The sequence below is a fragment of the Eleutherodactylus coqui genome, chromosome 6, assembly GCF_035609145.1.
Source record: "Eleutherodactylus coqui strain aEleCoq1 chromosome 6, aEleCoq1.hap1, whole genome shotgun sequence".
NCBI classification, from domain to species: domain Eukaryota; kingdom Metazoa; phylum Chordata; class Amphibia; order Anura; family Eleutherodactylidae; genus Eleutherodactylus; species Eleutherodactylus coqui.
In genome coordinates, this window is record NC_089842.1 from 208,903,653 (window position 1) to 208,926,078 (window position 22,426).

Genomic DNA, 22,426 nt, shown 5'->3' on the forward strand with positions numbered 1-22,426 from the left:
TTGTCTTCTCTCCCTCATTTTACATGATCGAAGCTCCCCTCTAGCTGCTTTCTCACACATTCGTGAGATTTTCCATGAACACTTGCTTCTCTCTGCAACAATACCCCTTCATCAACCTCCTCTATGAATACCCTTTGAGCGAGCGCTATCTACTACCCTTTAATCTGCTACAATAATGTTACTGCGCTCTGCCTATACTTCAACACCAAAAATGTTACAGGGGTCTGCCTATACTGCTGCCACTGAAATGTTACAGGAGTCTGCCTATACTTCTGGTTCAATAATGTTACTGGGGTCTGCCTATACTTCTGCCACGTAAATGTTACAGGGGGTCTGCGTATGCTTCTGCTACAAAAATGTTACCGGGGTCTGTCTATGCTTCTGCTACATAAATGTTTCAGGGGTCTGCTTATACTGCCGCTACAGAAATGTTGCAGGGGTCTGCCTATACTGCTGCTACAGAAACATTACTGGGGTTTGCCTATACTGTTACTACAGAAATGTTACTCGGCTCTGTCTATACTGTTACAACAGAAATGTTACTGGGGTTTGCCTATACTTTTGTTACAAAAATGTTACTGGGGTCTGTCAATACTGTTACTACTGAAATGTTACAAATATTGGGCTCTGTCTGTACTGCTGCTACTGAAATGTTACAGGGGTCTGCCAATACTGCTGCTACATAAATGTTACAGGGGTCTGCCTATACTGTTACAACAGAAATGTTACTGGGGTCTACCTATACTTCTGCTAATGAAATGTTCCTGGGGTCTGTCTATACTGTTACTACTAAAATGTTACTGGGGTCTCCCTAGACTTCTGCAACAGAACTGTTAATGGGGTCAGCTTATACCTTTGCTGCAGGAATATTACAGGGGCCTGTGTATACTATGGGTGCACGAAGTCTTCCCATCGCAGTGTTCTACCTATCTGGCCCCAAAAAAAGCCAACTGACTAGGGCATGGCGTGTGGGCCGCAGCCAACATGTAGGTCCTCTCACGTAACCTCAGCTATCCGGGGCACTGCAATGGGATTTAGTTCTGTACTGTCTGTGTGTACATGCTAGCCACCCATGCTACGGGTGCACACAGATTTGCCACAGCGGAGTTGTACCTGCCTGGCACTTTAAAAAAAAACCCAGAATGTCTAGGGCATGGCGTGTGGGTCGCAGCCAACATGTATTTCCTTTCATGTAACCTCAGCTATCCGGGCCACTGCAATTTGATTTCTTTCTGTACCGTCTGTGTGTTCCTGCTAGCCACCCATGCTGCAGGTGCACACAGACTTGCCATATCGGAGTTGTACCTGCCTGTCCCCAAAACACTGACAGACTTGGGTAGGGTGCAGCGTGCAGATGGTTTACCCCTTGCGTTGTCGATGAGGTATCCAACACCCAAACAGAATGAGTAGTGTGTGTGGACACATGGATTCCCCATCGCTATGTCACTCGGAGCACCTTGGGCCATACAAGGTGTTTGCTGGGACAGAGGCTAACCCAGGGCCCGTTCACATACTTCCCACACCGAGTATTGCTGCATTGTGGAGATGTGTAGAAGTGCTGGGCTGGCAGCGGAGTGCCCCTTATGCCCACATTTGCAGCTCCTGACGAAGGTAGCAAAGTATTGGAATGAAGATGGAATGTCAATCTATTATCAGTTCTCATCAGCATTGTGGGCTATCGCCCACACTTTTCAAGGAGGGTCGCTGCCTGGCCCTGCCAACCCTCTGCAGTGTGTGCCTCCGTTTCCTCCTCATGGCAGACGCACTTATAAATAGACATGATGGTGGTGTGGCTATGAGGCCAGCGTGTGGCATGAGGGCAGCTGAGGGCTGCGCAGGGGCCCTTTTGTGTGCGCTGCGGATGCAGGGTTGTGCGCGCGCGCGTGGGGGGGGGGGTTGGGCAGCATGTAACCCAGGAGAACCCCAACGGTCCTTCTTAGGGCCACATCTGACCATGTGCATGACTGTTGTGGCTGCTGGGAGCATTTTTCCACATTTATTATTTTTTTGTACATCGGGCGTGCAGCCCCATTACAGCTATAGCGTTCTCAGGATGCAATCTGTACTACATAGTATAGGGGCAGTATGGGTCAGGCAGGAACAGTGGGTAGTGTGAAATCCTGTCTACAAGAACCCCAACGGTCATTCTTAGGGCTAGCTGTGGCCATGTGCATTTAACTCCGTGGCTGGTGGGAGTTGTAGTACCTCACTATTGCATATTGCACAGCTAGGCCTGCTTGCAGGCTTGTGTATAATTTTTTTTCTGGTTGCACTTTGAGTAACATAAGCGCTGTCTCCCTCCAACTGCACGCCAATAATTCTAAAATTTTTTACACCACTCTGTGTCTGCTCTATTCGTAATCCACCATGCTGAGGGGTAGGGGTAGGGGTAGGGCTAGAGGACGTGGACACGGAGTTCCAAGTGAGGGTGTGAGCATAGGCCGAGTTCCTGGTCCACGTGAATCGCAGCCGGCTGCTGCAGGATTAGGAGAGAGGAAAGTTTCTGGGGTCCCCAGCTTCATATCACAATCTTTGGGTCCACGTGGTAGACCTTTATTACAAAATGAGCAGTGTGAGCAGGCCCTGTCGTGGATGGCAGAAAGTGCATCCAGCAATGTCTCCAGCAACCTGTCTTCTACGCCGTCCACTGCTGCAACTCTGAATCCTCTGGCTGCTGCTCCTCCTTCCTCCCAGCCTCCTCACTCCATGAAAATGACACATTCTGATGAGCAGTCAGACTCCCAGGAACTGTTTTCGGGCCCCTGCGCTGAAGGGGAAAAAATGGTTCCTCTCCCCCCTGAGGAGTTTGCCGTGACCGATGCCCAACCTTTGGACAGTTCCCGGGGTCCAGGTGATGAGGCTGTGGACTTCCGGCAACTGTCTCAAGAGCTTTCAGTGGGTGACGAGGTTGATGATGACGATGAGACACAGTTGTCTATCAGTGAGGCAGTAGTAAGGGCAGTATGTCTGAGGGAGGAGCGCACAGAGGATTCTGAGGAAGAGTCGCTGGGCGATGAGGTGACTGACCCCACCTGGTTTGATAAGCCAACTGAGTACAGGTTTACAGAGGGGGAGGCAAGTGCAGCAGCAGGAGAGGTTGGAAGAGGCAGTCGGGTGGCCAGGGGTAGAGGCAGGGCCAGAGGGAATAATCCCCCAACTGTTTCCCAAAGCACCCCCTCGCGCCAAAGCACCGTGCAGAGGCCAAGGTGCTCAAAGGTGTGGCAGTTTTTCACTGAGAGCGCGAACAACCGACGAACAGTGGTGTGCAACCTTTGTCGTGCCAAGATTAGCCGGGGAGCCACCACTACCAGCCTCACCACCACCACCAGCATGCGCAGACATATGATGGCCAAGCATCCCACAAGGTGGGACGAAGGCCATTCACTGCCTCCGGGTTGCACCACTGGCTCTCCCCCTGTGCCCCAACCTGCCACTGAGATCCAACCCCCCCTCTCAGGACACAGGCACGAGCGTCTCTCGGCCTGCACCCACACTCAACTCTGCTGTCCTCGGTGCCATCCCGCAATGTGTCAGGATGGGCAGCTATCGGGGTTGCCGTGCCCGCACGGCAGACGCTGTCACCCCTGCTGTGGGTGCGCGTCGCAGGGGGACTCCTACGCTGGTCATCACTCTAGGCCGGCCGGCTCCTACATGGTGCAGAGGTGCTAGGAGCATGGTGGCCGCTGCCTGGCGCCGTGTTCCTGTTTCCATGGCAGCCTGCTGCATCCTCACTGACCTAGTCTGGTCTGCTAGTGCTGGGGGAGGTTCTCCCAGCACTTTCTGATTATCCTGCTGCTGTCAGGTGCTCCGCCCCAATCAGCTGCTGGGGCGGGAGCTCTGACAGCATTTAAACCCCTCAGTTTCTTCCTGACACTGCCAGTGTTTGTAAAGGCTTCCTTGCAGTCACCAGCGTTATCTTGTATTCCTGTTTACTAGTGGTTTGACCTTGGCTTTTCCCCTGACCTGACTTTGTCTCCTCCTTCTGTACTGCGTTTCTCCGGACTGACTTTTAGTGCTTGACCTTGGCTTGCTCCTGGACTGGTTTGCGGTTTTCCCCTTGTGCTTCGCTATGGTTTTCTGTTTGTCTGTCCGTTTGCTTTCTGTTTCCAGGGATTGTGGATTTCCCCAGCATTCCCCTAGCCAGTGTAGGGACCGTCGCCCAGTTGCCCGCATGGGGTTAGCCAGGAGTGGAGGCAGGTAGGCAGGGACAGGGGTTGCGGGAAAGTTCTAGGTAAACCCAGGCTGGCGTATTATTGGGTACCGTAACATAATAACTGGGAAAAAAATGGTTCCTCTCCCACCTGAGGAGTTTATCATGACCGATGCCCAACCTTTGGACAGTTCCCGGGGTCTGGGTAATGAGGCGGGGGACTTCCGGCCAACTACTAAAATATGTGGGTGTCCAAGCAGTTCTCTCCAGTTAGTTGTTGATCTAAGAACTGTTTGTGTAATCAGGGATCTACAATGACAATCAGTCTAACATGATTTTGTACTCAACATTATCCATTATAACTATAGTTCCACCTTTATCAGACAGTTTAATGACTGATTTATCCTCTACAAGATTGACCTATAGCAGTCTTGCAGCGATTGAATTATATCTACTGTATGTTATGGCGACTCTCTAGTTCCCGAGTTACAACCTTAGTAATAATATCACCCATCAAGGCTATTCTGATGAGCAGGCAGACTCCGTTGTCCTCGGCCCCATCCAGCAATGTCTCGCAGCGCAGCGTCCAGCTGTTTCCCACACAGACCATAGCGGGTCCTGGTCATGGTGTCTTGGCCTTGTAATGCCACCTCCTCTAAACCCTCCCCCTCCTCCTCCTCCAACAATGAAAACATTCTTGGCAAATGCTTTCGCAGTGGTCTGTCTTGCGCCGGTCCAAGAATTTCACCTAAACCGGCACTATAGGAATGCCCCCCCCCCCCCTCCCTCTTAATCCTGGCCATAGTTCCGAAAACCAACTATTATCCCTAGCTGAAACATTCAGCCGATTGGTAGCGTAATAGTGGCTTCCATCTTTTTGGGACTGATAATAATTACATATTTTAGTGTACAGCTGCGGTAGGAATAGAGCTGACTATAGAACACAGCATCCCTGCAGGGCTGGGGGCAGAGTAGCAGCAGGCACATATCCGTGGTGGAAGCAGGTCAGCTGAGATCCACATACTCCCTGACTGATTTTAGACTGATTGATGAGGCCTTTACTTGTGATAATCTTTGGTAATTCCTGACAAAGATGAGTGGTATAGCCAGAAACCTGCACTGCTAACACTTTGACATGGTCAACAGAAAACATATGAATGAAGCCTTTCCATATTTCTGATTGAGATGAGGAGTTCAGACTTTTAGTACCTAGAATATCCTTTTCATCGCTATCAAATGCCCCTCTTGTCTCTGAAAATACTAGCATTTCCACATGGCTGTTGTCGCTTCCACTTTTGTTCTGTGGCTTAACCTTTGTCCATTGGCTATTATTCATATCTGAAGGTTTGATTTTGCCCATGGAGGGAAAATTCAAGGTGGAGGCGTGGAACCGAGCCTGACCCTGTGCCCGCTAACGTGCTTCCCACACAGACCATAGCGGGTCCTGGTCATGGTGTCTTGGCCTTGTAATGCCACCTCCTCCTCCAGCTTGGGGTCAGGGGATCAGCAATGCGCATCATGTATTTTCTCTCGTGTTACCACAGTTATCGGAGAAACTTGTTTGGGTCAAAGGAGAGGAGCGTAACTGCATTAATGTTACAGGGGTCTGCCTATACTTCAGCTGCAGAAATGTTACAGGGGTCTGCCAATACTGCTGCTACATAAATGTTTCTGGGGTCTGCGTATACTTCTGCAACTAAAATGTTACTGGGGTCTGTCTATACTGTTACTACTGAAATGTACCTAATACTGGGCTCTGCCTATACTGCTGCTACGGAAATGTTACTAGGGTCTGTCTATACTGTAACTACAGAAATGTTACTGGGGTCTCCCTATACTTCTGCAACATAACTATTAGTGGGGTCAGCTTATACCTTTGCTACAGGAATATTACAAGGGTCTGTGCATAGTACGGGTGCACTAAGTTTTCCCATCGCGGTGTTGTACGTATCTGGCCAAAAAAAAAAACCCAGACTGACTAGGGCATGCAGTGTGGGCCGAAGCCCACCTGTATTTTATCTGACGTTAGCTCAGCTGTGTGGGGCACTGCAATGGGATTTATTTATGTACCGTAGGTGGGTTCCAGGGAGCGACGCATGCTGTGGGTGCACACAGACGTCCCATTTCAGAGTTGTACCTGCCTGTGACTATGAAAAAAGGCCAGACTGACTCTGGCATGCAGTGTGGGCCGAAGCCCACCTGTATTTTATCTCACGTTAGCTCAGCTGTCCGGTGCACTGCAATGGGATTTATTAATGTACCGTCGGTGGCTTCCTGGGACCCACCCATGCTGTGGGTCCACACAGACTTCCCAGAGCGGAGTTATACCTGCCTGTGACTATTAATTAAAAAAACCCAGTCTGCCTCTGGCATGCAGTGTGGGCCGAAGCCCACCTGTATTTTATCTGATGTTAGCTCAGCTGTCAGGGCACTGAAATAGGATTTATTTAAGTACCGTCGGTGGGTTCCAAGGAGCCACCCATGCTGTGGGTGCACACAGACTTCCCATAGGGGAGTTGTACCTGCCTGTGTCTATTTATAAAAAAAAGCAAACAGTCTGACTCGGGCAGGCAGTGTGGGCCGAAGCCCACCTGTATTTTATCTGACATTAGCTCAGCTGTGCGGGGGACTGCAATGGGATTTATTTATGTACAGTCGGTGGCTTCCTGGGACCCACCCATGCTGTGGGTCCACACAGACTTCCCAGAGCGGAGTTCTACCTGCCTGTGACTATGAAAAAAGGCCAGACTGACTAGGGCATGGAGTGTGGGCTGAAGTCAACCTGTACTTTATCTCACTTTATCTCAGCTATCCGGGGCACTGCATTGGGACAAACAAGAGGAGTGATACAGCGCTAATGAGACATTTATAGCTACGCTAGCATTGGAGTCCGCTCTAGGCCCGCGATTGCTGAGGGTTTGTGCAGAGGCCTATGTCCTGGGTGCAGTGAAAGTCCGCTTCCTGCCTACGATTGCTGAAGCTGTTGGCCGAGGCCTATGTCCCGGGGGAACTGTAACTGCGCCAGATTGGGGCTGTGCAACTTTTTCCTGGCTAATCCAGTCATTGGAGCGGTGAAAGGAAAGGTAACTGTTTTACTGAACCCGTCGCAGATGAACTAGCATCGAAGTCCGCTTCATGCCCGCGTTTGCTGAGGGTGTGGGCTGAGGCCTATGCCTTGGGGGGAGTGCAAGTACGCCAGGTTGGGGCTGTGGAGCTTTTTCCTGCTAATCCAGTCATTGAAGCGGTGAAAGGAAAGCTAACTAATTTAATGAGCCCATCGAAGTCCACTTCATGCCTACAATTGCTGAAGCTGTGGGCCGAGGCCTATGTTGTCGGCGCGGTGCAAGTCTGCCATGTTTGGCCACTCTGATTTATTTATTGTTCATGTCTTGGGTTGCCTAGGACCCACCTATGCTGTTGGTGCACACAGACTTCCCATCGCGGTGTTTGACCTGTCTGGCACAAAGACACTGACTGACTTGGGTAGAGGGCAGAGTGCAGATGGCTTTCCCCTTGCGGTGTCGATTGAGCTATGCAACACCTAGACAGAATAAATACTTTGTGGGCACATGGATTCCCCATAGCTATGTAACTCATGCCCACGTTTGCAGCTCCTGACGGAGGTGGCACAGGATTGGAATGAAGATCGAATGTCAGTTTCTCATTGATTCTCTACAGCATTGTGAGCTATCGCCCCGCTCTTTTTAAAGAGGGTCGCTACCTGGCCCTGCCAACCCTCTGCAGTGTGTGCCTCTGGTTCCTCCTCATGGCAGATGCACTTATAAATAGACATGAGGGTGGTGTGGCTATGCAGCCAGCGTGTGGCATGAGGGCAGCTGAAGGCTGTGCAGGGACACTTTTCTGTGCGCCGCGGACGCAGGGTCATGCGGGGGGGGGGGGGGGGTTGCGCAGCGTGTAACCCAGGAGAAGAGGCAGCGGTGTGTTCCGCAGGCAGTGCTTGTGCTTGGTTGGAGGCAGTGTGGTGCTTAGCTAAGGTGGCCTTGCTAATGAGGGTTTGTCCGAAGTAAAAATTGTTAGGGGGGGGGCTCACTCTTGCCGCTATTGTGGCTTAATAGTAGGATCTGGGAGCCTAAGATGCAGCCCAGCATGTTGCCCCTCGCCTGCCCTATCCGTATCTGTGTCGTTTCTATCACTTTCGTAGGTTTTGCAGATTTGCACAAATGAAATCTTAGCGAGCATCGGCGATATACAAATATGCTCGAGTCACCCATTGACTTCAATGGGGTTCATTACACGAAACGAACTCTCGAGCATCGCGGAAAGCTCGACTCGAGCAACGATCACCCGAGCATTTTGGTGCTCGCTCATCTCTAATATTGGCTAATGTGTATATATATATATATTATCATACAGTGTGCCTTTAAGGAAAATTTATCTTCCCTCAGGATCTGGTTGGACATTGATGAGTTGGAAAGGCAGATTTTTATTTAGGACGATTGCGACGCCTCTGTCTTTTGAGTGGAGAAGAAGCGTTGTACGATTTGGTGAATGTTTTGTTTTTGGACAGTGGAGTATAGCCCTTCTTGAAATGTGTTTCCTGGAGGAAAGCTATATCTGTTTTGTTTTTTTCTAGATAATGGAGAATTTGGGATCTCTTATGGGGAACATTGATACATTTAACATTAAAGGTGGTGATTTGTAGTTTAGCCATTAGGTTCTATGAAACATGCTATACGGCGTGTGGTAGGATCAGCAAAGTTACTTAGAGTAGGGGGAGTAACAAGGGGGTAAACAAAGCAATGTTTTTTTTTTTTTTAAACATTAGATTTTTATTGGCATTTTCTGTACTCGAGTTAAAACATCAACGCATGTTAGTAATAGGGAAATTACCGCAATTTGTATTTTTCTATTACTTTTATAAGAAAACTGGGGAACATATATTTCTGGGGAAAATTTGGGGAGGGAAGGAGGGGGGGGGGAGGAGTGTGGGGAGGGGGGTGAGGGGAAGGGGAGGGGGTGAAGTTGCAAAATATGCTTATATATATATACTGGAATTTCAGTTGTTTCACTTGTCAACAGGTACAACTGTGAATTTGTATTGTAACGCTATAAAACAAACATTTATGCAGAAAATAACATAACATTGGCAGTCCATGGAGTTGCGTTAGGCTGTTTTCCAAAGTCCCCAAACCTCTTTGTGTTTTTTTAATGTATTGTCTCTCAACGCCAACCATTTTTCAAATACTTTTTGTTCAGCCATACGGGCTATAAATTCACTATATGTGGGAGGGAAAGAGGATTTCCAGCGTTTGGCTATAAGTGCTTCAGCTGTCATCACTGCATGGGAAAGTAAATATCTGGTGCATGGGGGGTATTGTTCCACCCCTAGCAGTAATAAGGTGGTTTTCCCCTTCCTTTCTATGCGAATGTTTAGGGTCCTGTCTACGTGGTTTAGGACTGAGCTCCAAAAGTTGCTCAGTTTTGTACATGACCAGAATAAATGGGAAATTGTACCCCTTTGACTGCATCCCCTCCAGCATTTGTCGTTGCTATGATGGAATCTGGCGGCAAGCAAGCTGGGCGTGTAGTACCATCTTAAATATATTTTTTGTTGTGTTTCCAGAATACCCATTCCTTTTGTGGAGCCACATGCGTATTTGTATGCTGTTCCCCATTTCTCAAGTGGGATATTTTCGCCTAATTCCTTTTCCCAGTTGAGGATATGGGATTTTTTGTGTGTGTTAAAGTTATCGGTTAGTATATCATAAAAATACCTGATGTCTGATTTACCCATCAGAGGAGTCGAAGTAATTTTCCCAAGAACAATCTTCGGGATTTTGGTACTATATATGGGATTTTTCTTAAGAAGGCTGATACTCTGGTATAATTAAATAGGTCGTTATTTGTTAGGTCGAATTCTGCTTTTATTATATTAAAGGGTTTTATCCCTTTTTCTGTGGTGAGGTTGTCCAGTGTTTTCATACCTTTCTTGACCCAAGATTCGACATTTATATCTGGTATGAATAAGCTTAATATTCTCAGTGGGAGGACCGGTTTCTTATTTGAGTCATGTGAGGCCGCTTTTTTGGAAAACTCCTTCCAGGCCTCTATAGAGGCCACTACCATCGGGGGCGGGCACCCCAGAATGATTTTTAGATCGGGATGTTTTTTTGTCACTGTAAGCAACGCAGCCAATAATAGCGAGTCTCCTTTGAGGGGGTGGATGTAAGATGCCTCCATTCCAACCCAGGCCTTCGCTCCGTTAGTCTTTAGCCAGTTTCTAGTTTGGTTTAAAATAGTAGCTGTGAAATATTTCCCTATATCTGGTACATCCGCTTCCCCCTTTCTACGGTGTAAGGACAGAATTGAGAGGGCTACACGCGGCCTGCCCCCCGGCCATACAAAGCGTGATAGTTGTTTTTGTAATCCTTTGAGAGTTTTATTGGAAATCGGGACTGGCAGTACCCTGAAGAGGTACAAGATCCTAGGCAGGATCTTCATTTTATATGTCATAATTTTCCCTAGCCAAGAGAGGCCAATCTCCGATAAGCAGTCCAGCTCTCTCTGTATTGAAGTCATGAGTGGTGTAAAATTTAGGTCCTCCAATTTGTTTAGGTTTGCTGCTAAAATTGTGCCTAGGTATGGGATACCTTCCGATTTCCACTTAAAGGGGAACTCTGTTTGAATATTTTGTTTGAGGTCTTTTGAGATGTTCATTCCCAGTATTATTGATTTGTCTACATTGAGCTTGTAATAGGAGACTTTTTCGAATTGTTGTAAGATATGATAAGCTCCTCTCAGAGATTGCAAGGGTGATGACAACATGAGGACGATGTCGTCGGCGAATAGGCCGATTTTGTGTTGTCGGAGGTTTTGGAAGATTCCCCTTGTGTCGGGGGAGCATCTCATCAACTCCGCCAATGGTTCCACCATTAAAACATATAGGATGGGTGAAAGCGGACAACCCTGCCGAGTGCCGTTAGATATTACAAATTTGTCGGACAAGGCCCCATCAATCAACACCCTGGCGGTAGGGCAGGAGTACAGGGCCCGGACGGCGCAAATCGCTCCCTCCCCGAAGCCAAATTTTGCTAGAGTTTGAAAAGCGTATCCCCAGTGAACCCTATCAAACGCTTTTTATGCGTCTAAGGCTAGTATAGTGGTTGGGGCGCCAGAAATCTTTGCTAAATGGATAAGGTTGAGTAATTTTCTCGCGCTGTCCGAAGCCTGCCACCCCTTTACAAAGCCCGCCTGGTCAGAATGCACAATGCTAGGAAGTATGTTGAGCATTCTATTTGCCAGTATCTTTGCATATATTTTGGTGTCCGTGTTGAGTAAAGGTATCGGCCTAAAGTTTGCCGGGTTATTTGGTTCCTTGCCCGGCTTAGGCAGCACCACTACAGTAGCCTGGAGCATTTCTTCAGGGAATATTCCCTTAGTCATTATGGAGTTTAGGGTTTTCCCCAGATATGGGGAGAGGTGCTCCGAGAACAGCTTGTAGTATTCGGACGAGAAGCCGTCCGGCCCAGGGGCCTTCTGACTTCTCATAGAAAAGATTGTTTCCGATAGCTCCTGAGGTGTTATTGGGCTTCCAAGGGTGGCCAGTTGAGGTTTGCTAATTTGTGGAAGGTCTATCCTGTTCAGGAAGGAGTCTATACTCGCCTCCGTGGGGTGGGGCAGGTGCGGGTCCTCCCTTAAATTATATAACCTACTGTAGAAAAGGCGGAATGTCTCAAGTATCTGCTTTGGGTGGGTAATCTTGCTTTCTTTTTTGTTGGAGTCCCAGACATAAGGGATGTTAGCTTTAATTGTTTTTTTCCTTATTAGATTGGCCATCCACTTTGTGGGTTTGTTGGTTGAGACATAAATATTGGCACGGTGGGAGGTTATTTCTTTGTCGAAGTCTCCTTGTAACACTCTACGTAACTCTAATCTGGTTTTAAATAGTTCTGAGAATAGTGTTTGAGAAGATTGGGATTGAATTTGTTTCTCTAGCTTTTGAATTCTCAGCATTAGTGTCTCCGTATTTTTTAGTTTTTCCTTTTTATATCTAGCCCCAATTTTTATAAAGATGCCTCTTATATAGGCGTTATGGGCCGTCCAGAGAAGCTCAGGGCCTACATCTGGTGTGTCGTTTAATGTGAAGTAGTTTTTTATTTCTTTTTGGATCTCTTTGTGGAAATTTGGTAACTTCATCAGAAAGGTGTTGTTCCTCCATAGTTTACTAGTCAATCTATTTTTCTCAAAAGCCAGGGAAGTCACTATCGGGGCGTGATCCGACCATGTTATTACTCCCACCTCTGCTTTAACCACCGAGGCTATAAGTGATTTGTCCACCAAACTTAGATCTATGCGGGAGAAGGACTTATGGCAGGGCGAGAAGAAGGAGTACTCCCTAGCCGACGCATTGAGACACCTGAATGTGTCATACAATGCTGCGCCTCTGATCCACTCATTCAAAGATTTCCCCCCTCTAGTCTCGCGGGTCGAGGTATCTATAACTCTATCTGGAGCCAAGTTAAAGTCTCCATTAATGATCAGTGCTCCTTTGGCCATCCGATTTACTTTCTTTAGGAGTTTGTTTAAGAAGTGTATTTGTTTAGAATTAGGGACGTACACGTTAATTATTGTGAGTTGTGAGTTTTTTAAAGAGCCCACTAAAATTATGTATCTTCCTTTCGGGTCACAAAATTGTGATTCTATTTTAAATGGGGCTGTGTCTCTGAACGCAATTGAGACCCCTGCATGTTTTTTGTGTGCACATGCGTGTATGATCTGTGGGAATTTTTTATGTGACAATCTGTGGCTATCGGTGGCTAACAGGTGTGTTTCCTGCATACGTACTATATCCACGCCGAGGCGGATGGCTTCCTTCCACATTGCACTTCTTTTAACCCCTTGAGTGGCACGCCCGGAAATTTTCTGGGCCGAGCTCCACTGCTCATAGTGACATAGCCCGGAAGATTTCCGGGCTATGTATCACTATGGGAGCTGCAGAGCACAATGCCACAAGCTGTGACAGTGTGCTCTGCCTGCACAGACCCACACAGAGCAGTGCAAGGGCTTTGAAAAACTAGCAGAAGATATTGCCGATATGTCGGCAACCTCCTGCTTTGTTTACAGGTTGCTGATGGTCTCTGTGGCAGGGAGAGCTTGGTGCTTGGCTGTCAGAGGACACCTAGGTACCTGCTCTTACAGCAGAGATCAGAGAAAACCTCCGATCTCTGCTGTGTTAACCCTTTACATGCTGCAGTCTATGTGACTGCAGCATGTAAAGGGCTGTCACTGCAGCATGTAAAGGGCTGTCACAATCGGACCCCTGGAATGTGATCAGGGGTCCTGATGGGTCCCTGTGGGAGTCGCCTAAAGGGACAAAAAAAAATTAAAAAAAAGGTAAAAAATTATTAAAAAAAATAATAAAAACACTTGTCTCCCTTTACTTTGTAAAAAAATCAAAAATACAATCACACATGTGGTATTCATGCGTCGTAATGACCCAGAGAAGGAAGTTAATACATTATTTAGCCCCTTAATGACATGGCCCCTTTTTTTCTTTTTTCCCCATTTCTTTTTTTCCTCCCCCCTGTTTAAAAAAATCACAACTTGTCCCGCAAAAAACAAGCCCTTATATGGCCATGTCAATGGAAAAATGAAAAAGTTATGGCTCTTGAGACGCAACTGCAAAATTAGTTGAAATTCAATGATTAGACCATTTTAAAAAACCTGCCCTGGTGGGCACGACAGGGTGGTAGGAAACCCGCCACTCAAGGGGTTAAAGGGGGTGTTCAGGCCGTTGGCATTCTGTGACATTATTTTGGTCGACATCTCATCCTGGTTTTGCCTCTGTAGTGGATGTTCGGGGGGTGAAAACATTCAACAACAATATCCATGACACAAGATTTAACAAGTAGCATGGTTAGTAACATTTCCTTGCTGAGGTCATTACACATTTTTTGGCGGATGGGATTGCCATGTACAGAAGACCTTTTACAGCCGGAATAAGGGTGCATCCCAGGTTTTACACAAGCTTGCACTTGCATTTTCGTTTGGGGGGGGGGGATAAGTCCTTGTGGTGAGTAGACTCATTCTCAGACAAAGTGTGGGGTGAAGAGGGGGTAAAGAAAGTCCCTAGTGGATCTTGATTCGCCTCTCACTCTTGAGAATAGGTAATATTCTTTTTGCCTTTTGTGTCGGGCTTCCCCAGACCTCCGCTGGCGGGGTTGTTTGGAATTCGGTCCTGAATCTTAACGCCCCAGGATTGTAGGGTTTCGGAGGCGGAGGTGGGATTCTGAAGCACGTGTGTTGCGTTCTCTCTGGAGACAATTAACTTTGTAGGGAATCCCCATCTGTAGGGAATATTAGCCTCCCTGAGAGCTGCCGTCACGTTTGCAAAGCCTCTTCTTGCCTCCATTGTGGCCTGAGACAGATCTATGAAAACCCGAAGTTCTGCATATGGGCTTGGTAGTACTTTTAATTTCCTGACGGCGTTCATTAGGGCCTCTTTGGTGCTGTAATAATGAATGCGTATTATAATGTCTCTCGGTGTATTCTCTTTCAAGAATTTTGGGAGAGGGAGCCTGTGGGCTCTATCGATTTTTAGCTCCTGTTCCGGGACTTCCGGGAGGACCTTGCAGAGGAAGCGTGTCACAAAGCTCATAATTTCAGAGTTGGTAACTTTCTCTGATAAACCTCTTATTTTGACGTTATTACATCTGTTTCTGTCCTCAAGGTCAGTTAGCTTTTGTTGTAGTTTAGTTACGTTCGCCTCGAGGTCATAGTGAGAGTCTATTAGTGAATTATGAGATCTGACCAGTTCTCCCATCTTTGTCTCAGTTCTTTCTATGCGGGTATTAACTTCTTTGACTGAGGAGTCGACATAGGAAGTTAGGTTTTTTATGTCGAGTTGGATAGTGTTATGCAGAGCCATAATGATTTCTTTAATGTAAAGCTCTGAGGCTGGTTTGTTTGAAGCAGAAAGATCAGCCAGGCTATTTTCTTTCACATTGTTAGAAGAGTTGTATGTAGTCTTAGAACTATCTAAACAGGGTTCATCTGACAGCTTTTGTTTTTGTTTCTCTGGGCTGTTTGTGGGTGAGGGGGGGGGGGGGGTTTGCAGCCGCATGCACGGCGCCATTTTATGTCTCTTGTCCCCTTTCCCTCTGTCACCCTCTCTACATATGTTTGCTGCTTGTCCCTCTGTCAGTATACCAGAGCCCTCTCCTGTGTCTGCTAGTGTTTCCCCGGCTGTCAGCGGCTCACCTTGTTCTGCAGCTCTCAGGGCAGTCTGCTGCTCCTCCATCAGCGCGTCGTTGGCTTCTGTCTCCTCCGGCGCCATGTTAGGTGAGGTAGCGCACGCTGAGAAGAAGTCCTCCAGTCTTGCCGGTTTTCCTCTGGTTGTCCTCCTTCTTGACATCCCCGGGTGCTGGGGAGGTTTGCCGGTGCAGTGGGACGTTTTTCTCCCCCCCCCCTCAGTCGCTTTGTGGTCGTTTAGAGTCCTTATCTTTAGCGGAGCCCGAGCTCAAGCGTCCGCTCCGGAGCCTCACCAAGCCACGCCCAAACAAAGCAATGTTTCATCATTGAAAAAAAATGAGATTAAGAAACAGATAATTGGAAACGTTTTGCAGCTGAGCGGGAGTATATGGGCAATGCCCACTCACCCTCAGGTTCAAAAGCAAACAATCAAAGTTTGTGGGGGGGATCAAACAAGATCCCGCACTAGCACGTGTCGGTGGGAAGAACTGACTGGACCAAAATAGGTTTGCTCCCATCAGATCTCCCAGCGTTATCAAAAATAGTTTTTAAAAAACATGAAAATGAACAGACAACTTGCAATTGGAAGGTAACAAGAGACTCACACTTATCTCCTCAGAGGAGAATAGGAAGATAATGCAGTATGAAGAGTCCTATCTTGTCAGCTGGCATCAGGTGGAAGGCCTCTTCTGGGGGACCTGGTGGGATCTCGCTCCATTCTTCTCGACTTTCTGGGCTTGTTTGGGGTAACTTGGGTCCAAGAGTCCATCTTGGGAAGAGCGGGAAGAGCTAAGAATCCTCCGCTGGTGTCCAATCTGAAATTTGAATGTGGGAGAGATTTAGCTTAGTTAGAACCAGGGGGAGATCCTCTGGAGATTTTATAACCCAGGTTCTGTTCGGACTAGAAATTGCCAATCCAAACAGGAAAAGCCATTTGTATGGAATGCTTTTATCTCTCAGTTCTCTTGTAAGAGGTTGTAGTTGTCTCCTCAGGTCTAGTGTGAGTTTGGAGAGATCTTGATAGATTTGTATTTCGCTGTTGTCATATTCTTATTTTTTTGCTGATCTGGCTTTGAGGATTTCTTCTTTGGTTTTAAAACTTTGCAGGCAGCAGAGGATGTCCCAGGGTCTGTCTGATTTTACAGATCTGGGCCTGAAAACCCTGTGGGCACTTTCCAGACCGAGATCTGCATCTTCGTCTCTTTCCAAAAGGCTATTGAAGATCCGATGAAGAGTGATGGATATCTCTTTATCAGGAACAGTTTCTGGGATTCCCCGTATTCGGATATTGTTGCGTCTAGAGCGGTTCTCCAGATCGTCTATATGTATTCGTTGGAGATATAATTCTTTGTCGATTAGAATATCTTTAACATTTTCTGCATGGTTAATCATCTTTGAGCAAGAGTCCTCACGGGTATTGATTCTAGCATGTACTTCTTTGACATCTTTCTTTAAATCAGAGATCTCCTCCTTCACCGTTTGGGTGAATTCTTTAAATAGGTCTTTAATGCACTCCTTGGTGGGCAACGCCTTGATATATTTTCTTATATCGGAGTTGGATGTTATTAGTGACTCGTCTTATGATTCACTATCTGAGCCTTGCAAGGAGGTGGTACGATTTGGGTTATCTTATTCTAAAGACATCTGTTTGGATTGAATTGTAGAAGGAGTGTCTTGGGAGGAAATCCCAAAATTTTTTGCTAGAGCTTGGGGTCTTTTAGGAGTCTTGAGGTCCTTGGCGTTGCTGTTGACTATAGGTTTTGTGGGTTTCCCCAATTTGTCTGTCTTAGTACAATTACGCTGGGAGGAGTAGGATGAGATGGTGTTCACATGTCGCGTTTTATGGCCACAGCATTTTCTGATCTTGTTTTTGAGAAACTGTAATAGGTGATTATATTATAATCTGCCACTAACTGGAGTGAGAGTCCATTTATAGTATTACTGAGAAAATTGAGCAGCTCTGATGTAAAATGGAGTCATAGACTAGTCCTCAAAAGTGTGGAGAGGTTGGATATATACACTTAGGGTAATATGTTTAGGTGAGGAGATTTGTCCTAGTTGTGAGGCAGTACTTTTTCTTTTTTGGAGCCGAGGTTTTCTTCTATTGAGTGTTTTGCGGTAGCAGCCTTCTCAGGACGCTCTGTAACTGTGTCCCGCTGGGCTAGCTTCCGCTTTTAGTAATAGGGTTTATGGTGTCTCCCCGCAGTCTCTGCTCACCACTCAGAGTCTGTGTGTCCGCTACAACCCCGTGTCTAGGGAGAGGGCTCTCCGTCAGGGGACGTGTCTCCCTGCCTCTCTCCTGCAGTGTATAAGCTGTCTCCGTGCAGCGCCACCGCCGAAAACCTCAGCTCAACAGTGGTATGCAGTAGAAGGCACTGTTTTTGTTTGCTGGAGGGAATGCACTTATTGCAGAATCTCTTCTAATAAGTTAATTGAGTCTTTGCTTTAATAATTTAATTATTTGAAAATGCTCAGCGCTTTATCTTTGGGGCTAGTAGTTGATGTGTGCTGCTGGCTGCTGTGTTGCCTCTGACAGCCCAGAGCAGCGGCTTGTGCCTAATAAAAAGAAAATGGCGGCTCTATGAGGCGTGGGGTTAATGGTGGCAGCCTCTGTCCTTGCCCTCTCCCTGTGTAGGTGCTATGCCGAAGGGATGATGCTGCGCTTTACAGTCCTCCTCCGGTCTCCCTCTGCCCTGTGCGTGACAGCCGCGGCAGTACAGGAGCTGCATTCACCGAAGGCACCCCCTCCTCCTTCACCTCTCCTGCTCACCAGCTCCCGCACTCTATCTGCTCCCGTTCCCGGCATCACAGGAGGCTCTTCCGCGCTGTCCCTTCAGCCTCTCCGCTCTCCTCACCTGCCTCTGTAAACTTCCCCTTGGCAAACACCAGGGAGAGCCAGCGGAGCTCCGTCTGACAGCAGCAGCGTCCCTGCTTCAGAGCAGCTTGTGTTTCCTGAGGTCACTGATCGTGGCGCCTCACTGAGCCCGGCGTCCCTCTCCTCCGTTCAAAACCGCCTCCGGTGCCCGCAGGGTATGTAGAGGTAAGCCTGTTTAGCCTTCCAGGCAATTTTTCAAGCTTCCTTCCTTGGGTGTTTTTTGTGGATCATTGCCTGTTCGCAGGAGCTCAGCTTAGACACGTCCGGCCATCTTGCTGGCTTGCCACGCCCTGCCCCCCCCCAAATCGCCCATATTTTTTTAGCTTGTTAAAGACCGCTGGCCACTCAAAAAGTCACAAATTGGTTTTATTGATGCAGGAATAAACTTTTGCTGATTTTATTTGCACCAAACTTTTGCTGCTACTGAATCCAACTTCTTTTGGTATTGCTCTCTTTGAGTCTTTTTGTCCATGGACTCTTCAGTGGCTTTTCAAAAGATGTGCCTCACCAAGAAAGGTTCATAACTGGAGTGCTGGAGGTAACCAGATTATACAAACATAATCATTGTCAGTGCCCAAATTAAACCTGGATTCATTGCTGAAGACAACCCTGTTGCACTTCGTAGCAGTCCAATTTAGTTGTTCACAACACCACTGCCATCTGAGGTGATGGTGGGTGTTAAAGGTAGCACATGTAGTGGTCAATGTAAGACCAAATGTCCATCAGCCAAATATCTGGATTCTGACAGGCACAGGGGCTTGTAACAGTGGTGCCACCTATTTCTTGATGTTGGACAATAAAAGTCAAATCTGCTAGTGCTAGTTGGATGATTAGATTATCGTCGCTTGTAAATGGATCTGACTGACACAAGGGCCTGCAATGATGATGCCATCTGTCTCTGGATGGCAGACAACAAAACAATTGGAGATTCTCATGTATATCAGATGTCAGATGATCCTCTCTACTGCTGGTCTGTCAAGGGTGTCCTGAGCCCAGTCACCATTGTGCATGCCCTCACACATCCACTGGTCCCAGCGCCTCCTAAAAGTCTGGTTAGAATGGCCCAGGTGGTGGGCAATGCCTTGATACAACCATCCATCTTTATGCATTTCAATAATGCACCTCCTGAAAAACTCTGTCAATTGGGTGAAATCATAGAAATCAAGATTGCATCATAGAGGCATGTCTATTGCTCAAAAAGTTCTACACAAGTGGAAAAAAGGTCCAGTACACACAAGTAGCCTCTGAGAGCCTTTTTACAGGGCAAGAGTGGAACAACTTTTAAGGCCTCAGGTGGCAAGACAGTTCATCTTATTATGCCACAACACTATTCATTTGCATATCCTTATGAGATGTAACTGCATGCCAAGTTTTGCAGCAAAACAACAACTTCTTCTAGGTGCTTGGTTTTTTAACAAAGTGTGTACATGCAGTATGCACAGAAAATATAGCCATATACTACCATTACTGATTCTCACCACTAACGCATGAGCACCGCTTCAGTATTTCTACCAGTATCTTGTTCATTTTTTTGGTTCCCTTAATTAAAAAGTTGAAACTAAATATATGGCATATGGAAATTAGAATACAAAATGGATATCCCCATAATAAATCCTGTAATGTCAAATTGAGCACAGAAGTACATATAAGAATATTACCAACCAGTAGAGTGGTGACTGTTTTAACTGTACGGATATGAGTCTCCATATTTGGAGATCTGGAACCCCCAGTATTTTCTTGGATACTTTTCATGTGCTTAAAGAGCGAGATTAGGATAGTCAATACCGATACTGAGCAGAGAAGGGTGCATAAGCCACAAATTGTCGAAAATATATATATTGCCCAGGAGCATCTTGGAGACTTCTTCACGTATGTTGTGTTTAGTAGACACTGCTGATTAATGTCCAATCCAGAATAAATATTGAGGAGCAAGCATAATAGGAGAAAAGTGATAATAATCCAAGGAAACAATTTATGAAATCTTCTTTGAAGAGAAATGTAGAACCAATGATTAATATTGACAATCTTCAAACAGAAATGTATAGTAAGGAGGGTGCAAAACCATAATGCGCACATGTTCGTGTATACATGGATATGTGTATCTATTTTATCATACTCATCTCTGTAAAAGTGAAGCTCATTTTTGTACAGAATGAAGTATTCATGAATTCCATATAGAAGACTGAAAAAACTGTAACCAAAGATAAGCTGATCACTTAATGTAAGACTTCTGTTCTTGCAGAAATCTAGAATATTCACAACAATGATAAAGATGATTCCTGGAAATGAGGCCAACAAAGTCACAGAGTTGATAGTTTTGTAAGTAATCTGTAGTGTATCCATCTCTCTCCTTCTGTTCCTAAACAGAATTTGAAATGTTTCTCATGCGTCATGTTATTTATTTACTAGAATTAACGCAGGGATGTCCTTAAGTCATATGGCTCCTCTGTGAACCTATTTTTTAGTGGCCCCCTCCCTTCTTCTGAAAGGTGATATGTTTGCGTTTTGCATTTGATACAATGCAAAAATGTGACCAGGTGGAAGGGTGAGTGATTTCAAAAAAATATAATTGAGGGTGGAGCAGTAATTATATCATTTTTAATGTAATGCAAGTACAAAACTAGTTCAATTACATAAATTGTAACAAATGGAAATTAAAATTAAATATTCAGACTTTACATCTAATATCTGTTTTCGACACAATGATTAATTATTGCACCCTCGGGGCATGGCCTGGCTGGTACTGTTGTTCCTTGTTTCAACTGGAAGCTAGGGGTTTGACAGGGCTTGCATGGAGCAACTCCCCCGTCACGCCCCTAGCTCCTTATTGGCTGATTTCTTGAAGGTCCTAGCAGCGTCTGTATTGATTTTTGGCTGGTCTGGAGGGTTAGGGTTAGTTTTCCTGTTAGGCTTACATTATTACCTCTAAATGCTTCCATGTTAAAGCTGTAACATGGAAGCATTTAGAGCTAATAATTAGAGATGAGCGAGCACCAAAATGCTCGGGTGCTCGTTGCTCGAGTCGAACTTTCCGCGATGCTCGAGGGTTCGTTTTGAGTAACGAACCCCATTGAAGTCAATGGGCGACTCGAGCATTTCTGTATATCGCCGATGCTCTCTAAGGTTTTCATTGGTGAAAATCTGCAAAACCCAAGAAAGTGATGGAAATGACACAAACGGATAGGGCAGGCGAGGGGCAATATGCTGGGCTGCATTTCAGGTTCCCAGGTCCCACTATTAAGCCACAATAGTGGCAAGAGTGGGCTTCCCCCTAACAATTTTTACTTTGGACAAACCCTCATTAGTAAGCCACATCTTAGCTAAGCACCACACTACCTCCAACTAAGCACAAACACTGCCTGCGGGACACACCCCTGCCTCTTCTCCTGGGTTACATGCTGCCCAACCCCCCCGCATGACCCAGTGTCCACAGCGCACACCAAAGTGTCCCTGCGCAGCCTTCAGCTGCCCTCATGACACACGCTGGCCCCATAGCCACACCACCCTCATGTCTATTTATAAGTGCCATGAGGAGGAACTGGAGGCACACACTGCAGAGGGTTGGCAGGGCCAGGCAGCGACCCTCTTTAAAAGGGGCGGGGCGATAGCCCACAATGATGTACAGAAGCAATGAAAAATCCAATCCTGTGCCACCTCGTCAGGAGCTGCAAACGTGGGCATAGCAATGGGGAATCAATGTGCCACACAGTATTCATTCTGTCAAGGTGTTGCATAGCTAAATCAACACTGCAAGGGGAAAGCCGTCAGCGCCCTGCCCCCTACCCAAGTCAGTCAGTGTCTTTGTGCCACAGAGGTCAAACACCGCGATGGGAACTAAGTTTGCACCAACAGCATAGGTGGGTCCTAGGAAACCCAAGACATGAACAAAAAATTGATCTGAGTGGCCAAACATGGCAGACATGCACTGCACCCACGGCATAGGCCTCGGCCCACAGATTCAGCAATCCTAGGCAGGAAGCGGACTTTCACTGCACCCAGGACATAGGCCTCTGCACAAACCCTCAGCAATCGCGGGCCTACAGCGGACTCCAATGCTAGTGTAGCTGTGCACGTCTCATTAGCGCTGTATTGCTCCTGTAGTTTGTCCCAATGCAGTGCCCCGGATAGTAGAGCTAACGTCAGATTAAATACAGGTGGGCTTCGGCCCACACTGCATGCCCCAGTCAGAC